We start from the raw sequence: 6,198 nt of genomic DNA, 5'->3' as shown, positions 1-6,198 counted from the left end.
AAAAAAAAAAAAAAAAATACAGAAAAGAAAGAAAGAAAAGGAAGAAAGGAAGGAAGACAGAAAGATGAAAGAAAGAAAGAAGGAAGGAAGGAAAGAAAGAAAGAAAGAAAGTTCACTCCCTGCGTGGGGAGCGAGAGGGGAGGTGAGTGCCGCGGTTCACACCGTCTGCCCCACTGGGAGTTGATCCTGGGGTTTGTCCGGTGTGAGCAGGGGGCAGACTCCATGTTTGACCCCAGTGTTAGCAGAGCTTTTTCACTTCCACACTGCTGGTGGGGAGTGTGATTGTTCTCTGGTTCTCCTGCCAGGACTGTCGCCTGTCCAGCTGAGCATGGTGAGTGTGGACCTTCTTGGGAAGGGCTCTAAGTACGTGCTTCCAGCATCTGGCCAGAACCCCGGGACCCGGTGCGGCTGCCTTTGGTCGGTAGGTGGCAACCGTGCCCACTTGATCTTGGGAGGGTTGGGAGGCTGGTGCAGGGCTCCCAGGGGAGGCAGGGGTGATCCCATTTGCCCGGCCGAGATAACAGCAGCCAGCCTGCACTCAGGGGTGCTGGAGAACAGGGGCACCACAGAGAGCCAAAGTTCAGCCCGGGCAACACAGAGAGACCTCGTCTCTACAAAAATTTCAACCACAACAAAAATTAGCCGTGCGTGACGGGGCACACCTGTGTTCTCAGCCGCCTGGGAGGCTGAGATGGGAAGATCATTGGCGCCCAGGAGGCGGAGGCTGAAGTGAGCTGCGATTGCACAACTGTACTCCAGCATGGGTGACAGAGCCAGACCCTGTCAAAAAAAAAAAAAAAAAAAAAACCACCACTACCAGGTGCCATGGCTCACACCTGTAATCCCAGCACTTTGGGAGTCCGAGGCAGCTGGATCACAAGGTCAGGAGTTCAAGACAAGCCTGACCAACATAGCAAAACCCTGTCTCTACTAGAAACACAAAAATTAGGCATGGTGGTGTGCACCATTAATCCCAGTTACTCAGGAGGCTGAGGCAGGAGAATCGCTTGAACCCGGGAGGCAGAGGTTGCAGTGAGCTGAGATCGCACCATTACACTCCAGCCTGGGCAACAAGAGCGAAACTCCGTCTCAAAAAAAAAAAAAAAAAAAAAAAAAAACACCACCGGGCCGGGCACGGCGGCTCACGCCTATAATCCTGGCACTTTGAGAAACTGGGGCAAGTGAATTACCTGAGGTCAGGAGTTTGAGACCAGACTGGCCACCATGATTAACCCTGTCTTTACTAAAAATCAAAAATTAGCTGGGTGTGGTGAGGCTGAGGCAGAAGAATCACTTGAACATGGGAGGCGGAGATTGCAGTGGGCCAAGATCGTGCCACTACACTCCAGCCTGCCCAAGAGAGCAAGACTCCATCTCAAAAAATTAAAAAATGCCAAAACGCCCTGCCCCGGCAAAGCAGACATTGAGATCAGTAAGACTTCCTCTCCCCACAATAAAATAAAAGGTTATACCAGGAGACAGTGACCATAAAGCACTTGCAAAGGAGCTCCCAGCGGACACCGCCATCCCTCTTGGCCAGGGCTTTGGAGAGAAGCAGCTGGACCATCTGCCCTGTGGGTGGGTGCGAGTCTGGCCCCAGAATACTCCCAGCTTGCACGTGCAGTCTCCCTCGAAGGGCAGGGCTCTGTTTTTAGTAATGCTTCAGGTACAGCGCAGACCTAGATGGACGGGAGCCCTGCCTGGGGTGTTGGTGAGCTAGAGGGGACACAGCCTCATAACCTTCCCATAAACAGAAAATAATCTGCAGGGCTGGGCGCGGTGGCTCACACCTGCAATCCCAGGACTTTGGGAGGCAGAGGCGGCCGATCACGAGGTCAAGAGATTGAGACCAATCTGACCAACACGGTGAAACCCCATCTCTACTAAAAATACAAAAATTAGCCAGGCATGGTGGCGGGTGCCTGTAATCCCAGCTACTCAGGAGGCTGAGGCAGGAGAATCTCTTGAACCCTAGAGGTGGAGGTTGCAGTGAGCAGAGATCGCGCCATTGAGCTCCAGCCTGGGTGATGGAATGAGACTCTGTCTCAAAAAAAAAAAAAAAAAAGAAAGAAAATAACTCACAGGACACTGGATGTGAGGAAAGACACCTGCATGGTTAGGAGGCTGTACCTCTGTTTCCTGTGTTTTAAAATGGAAATAATGGCTCATGCTTGTAATCCCAGCACTTTGGGAGGCTGAGGTGGGTGGATCACCTGAGGTCAGGAGTTCAAGACAAGCCTGGCAACATAGTGAAATCCAGCCTCTACTAAAAATATAAACAATAATCGGGTGTGGTGGCAGGTGCCTGTAATCCAGCTACTCAGGAGACTCAGGGAGGAGAATCACCTGAACCTGGGAGGCAGCGGTTGCATGAGCCGAGATTGCACTATTGCACTCCAACCTGTGTAACAAGAGGGAAACTCCATCTCAAAAAAAAAAAAAAAAAAATGGGACTGAGCTTGGCGGCTCAGACCTGTAATCCCAGCACTTTGGGAGGGCAAAGTGGGCGGATCACAAGGTCAGGAGTTCCAGACCAGCCTGGCCAATATGGTTAAACCCCGTCTCTACTAAAAATACGAAAATTAGCTGGGTATGGTGGTGGGCTCATGAAATCCCAGCTACTTGGGAGGCTGAGGCAGGAAAATCCCTTGAATCCAGGAGGCAGAGGTTACAGTGATCCAAGATCCCGCCACTGCACTCCGGCCTGGGCAACAGAGTCTCCATCTCTCAAAAGAGTAAATAAATAAATAAATAAAATTCCAGGCCAGGCACAGTGGCTAACACTTGTAATCCCAGCATTTTGGGAGGCCAAGAGTTCCAGACCAGCCTGGCCAACACATCGATACCCCGTCTCTACTAAAAATACAAAACTTAGCTGGGCGTGGTGACGTGCACCTGTAATCCCAGCTACTCGGGAGGCTGAGGCAGGAGGATCGCTTGAACCTGGTAGGCGGACGTTGCAGTGAGCCGAGATCGCGCCACTGCACTGCAGCCTGAATAACAGAGCGAGACTCCGTCTCCAAAAAAGAAAAAAATCAAACAAATTCGTAAAAATGTTTCACAAGTCCCTATATTGTCACTCTGAGCTTGGCCTCAAAGATTCTGTAGCCAGGCTTATTGTGGGGAAAGGACAGGAAGGCCGCCTTTCAGGCTCAGGGGAGGTGGGTGCTTGGGAGGGACACCCCTCCCACAGGGAAGAGAGTGTGACCCGTTCAGGAAATGGGTTTCTGACACGACAAGGAAGGAAGTTGGGGGGACCTAAAAATAGCATCACCCAACCACCCGGTCAGAGGGCAGGGAGGGGACAGGCAGGGGCAGGGGACCCTCCCAGGGATCTTCTCTGTGGGCATCCAGCCCCACCCCCTTCACACAACCAGCACCCTCTGCTCACAGCAGCTCGCCAGGAATTGGGTTTATTTAACTTTTCTCTTTTCTGTTTTTTGTTGTTCGTTTTTTTTGTTGTTTTTTTTTTTGAGACGGAGTTTCCCTCGTTNGTAGCTGGGACTACAGGCACGCGCCACCATGCCCAGCTGATTTTTTGTATTTTTAGTAGAGACGGGGTTTCACCATGTTGACCAGGATGGTCTCGATCTCTTGACCTTGTGATAATTTTTGTATTTTTAAGTAGAGATGGGGTTTCACCATGTTGGTCAGGCTGGTCTCAAACCCCCAATCTCGTGATCCACCCGCCTCAGCCTCCCAAAGTGCTGGGATTACAGGCATGAGCCACCATGCCCGGCTTTTTTTTAATATTTAATTTTTTTATTATTTTTTTTAAAGGTGGGGTTTCACCATGATGGCCAGGCTGGTCTTGAACTCCTGACCTCAGGTGATCCACCCACCTCAGCCTCCCATAGTGCTAGGATTACAGGCGTAAGCCACCACGCCCGGCCAAGATGGGGTTTTCATTGGCCAGGCTGGTCTCGAGCTCCTGACCTCAGGTGATCCACCCACCTCGGCCTCCCAAAGTGTTAGGATTATAGGCGTGAGCCACCGTGCCCGGCCAACTCCATCTCAAGAAAGGAAGAGACAGGGTCTCTCTATGTTGCCCAGGTTGATCCAAGCAATTCGTTGGCTTCCGCCTCCTAAAGTCCTGGGATTACAGATGTGAGCCAGCCCACCCACCTGTGGATCGGGTTACTTTTGAAAGGTTCTGGATAAAGAACAATGTCAATGAAAAAAAAACGGTCCCGCCAGCATCGGTGGCTCACCCCTGTCATCCCAGCACTGTGGGAGGCCGAGGCGGGTGGATCACGAAGTCAAGAGATCCAGATAATCCTGGCCAACATGGTAAAACCCAATCTCTATTAAAAACACAAAAATCAGGCCGGGCGTGGTGGCTCATGCCTGTAATCCCAGCACTTTGGAGGCCAAGGCGGGCGGATCACCTGAGGTTGGGAGTTCAAGACCAGCCTGACCAACACGGTGAAACTCCGTCTTTAAAAAATAAAAATAAATAAAAATTAGCTGGGCGTGGTGGCACATGCCTGTAGTCCCAGCTACTCAGGAGGCTGAGGCAGGAGTATTACTTGAACCCGGGGGGTGGTGGCTGCAGTGAGCCGAGATCCCGCCACTGTACTCCAGCCTGGGCGCCTGGCAACGGAGCGAGACTCTGTCTCAAAAAAAACCATAAAACAAACAAACAAATAAACAACAAAAAAAGTCCAATCAGTAGAGGCTGAAATCATCACTCAAACTAGCTTGAGCCTCAAAGCGAAACAAAAAAACGCAAAGAAGGCCGGGCGTGGTGGCTCAATCCCAGCACTCTGAGAGGCTGAGGTGGGTGGATCACCAGAGGTCAGGAGCTTGAGAACCAGCCTGGGCAACATGGTAAAACCCCATCTACTAAAAATACAAAAATTAGCCGACTGGAGTGCAGTGGTGCAATCAGAGCTCACTTCAGCCTCGACCTCCTGGCCTCAAGTGATCCTCTCATCTCAGCCTCCTGAGTATGGCAGCAGTGCCCCACCGGACCCAGTAATTTCTTTTTTCTTTTTTTTTTGCAGAGATGGCGATGTGTGTATCAAACTCCTGGCCTCAAGCAAACCTCATGCCTCAGCCTCCCAAAGTGCTGGAATTCCAGGCATGAGCCATCACGCCTGGCCTAGATTCATTTTTTTTTAGAAGCAGAAAATCTAGGCTTTGGATTTAATGACTTACCAAATAAAGGCTGTCTTTTTTTTTTTTTTTTTTTTTAAGCAAATCAGGAAAACAGGGGCTCTTGGCTAGTTTGCATGACACATCCAGGGATGGGGAGATGTGTATTTAAGCTAAATAAAGAAAAAGTAAAACTCACAGCAGTCTGAGTTTTTATTTAGAAAAGAAAAAAAAGCAACTAGCTGAAAGGGAAATAGGTTCCTAGAGTGCTGTTTTGTTTTTTTCTTTTTTGAGATAGAGTCTCGCTCTGTCGCCCAGGCTGGAGTGCAATGGTGCGATCTCGGCTCACTGCAACCTCTGCCTCCAGGGTTAGAGCGATTCTCCTGCCTCAGCCTCCCGAGTAGCTGGGATGACAGGGGTGCAGCACCATGCCAGGATAATCTTTCTATTTTTAGTACAGATGGGGTTGGTCAGGCTGGTCTTGAACTCCTGACCTTTCGATCCACCTGCCTCAGCCTCCCACCGTGTTGGGATTACAGGTGTGACCACCACGCCCGGTGCCTGGAGTGCTGTTTTATCCATGAACATGTCGGGAGACCAGGCAATGCTTAGCACACTACCAGGAACGACTCCCGGCCCCCTCCCCCGCTGCCACAGTCTGGGTCCTGGATGGCTGAGGAGCTGGGGGACGAGCGACCACAGACAAGAGGAGAAGGGTCTTCCACCAGCCATCCCATACCAGCAAGGACGCTTGATGATCTTGGCAGGGAACTCCTTGGTTCTCGCTGGAGTCAGGCAGCAATGTACCCGAGGACATGGACAGAAAACGGAAAAACAGCAGCTGATTTTCCCTTAAACATGAATTGACCTTCTTATTTGAGCAATGGAGTTAAACTAGTGTTTCCTAGCGACTGCACAGTTGGCACTGGGGCGGGGTTGGTCTCTGGGGTGGGGCCGTCCCAGGCACTGCACAGTGCTGAGCAGTGTCCCTGGCCTCCACCCACTGCATGCCAGGAGCACCCCCAGTCATGACAGCCACAAATATCCCCAGACATCGCCTGGTGTCCCCTGGGGGCAAAATCACCCCTGCATTAGTGGATT

The sequence above is a fragment of the Cebus imitator genome, unplaced genomic scaffold (assembly GCF_001604975.1).
Source record: "Cebus imitator isolate Cc_AM_T3 unplaced genomic scaffold, Cebus_imitator-1.0 Scaffold524, whole genome shotgun sequence".
NCBI lineage: Eukaryota > Metazoa > Chordata > Mammalia > Primates > Cebidae > Cebus > Cebus imitator.
This window is presented reverse-complemented; position numbering follows the sequence as displayed.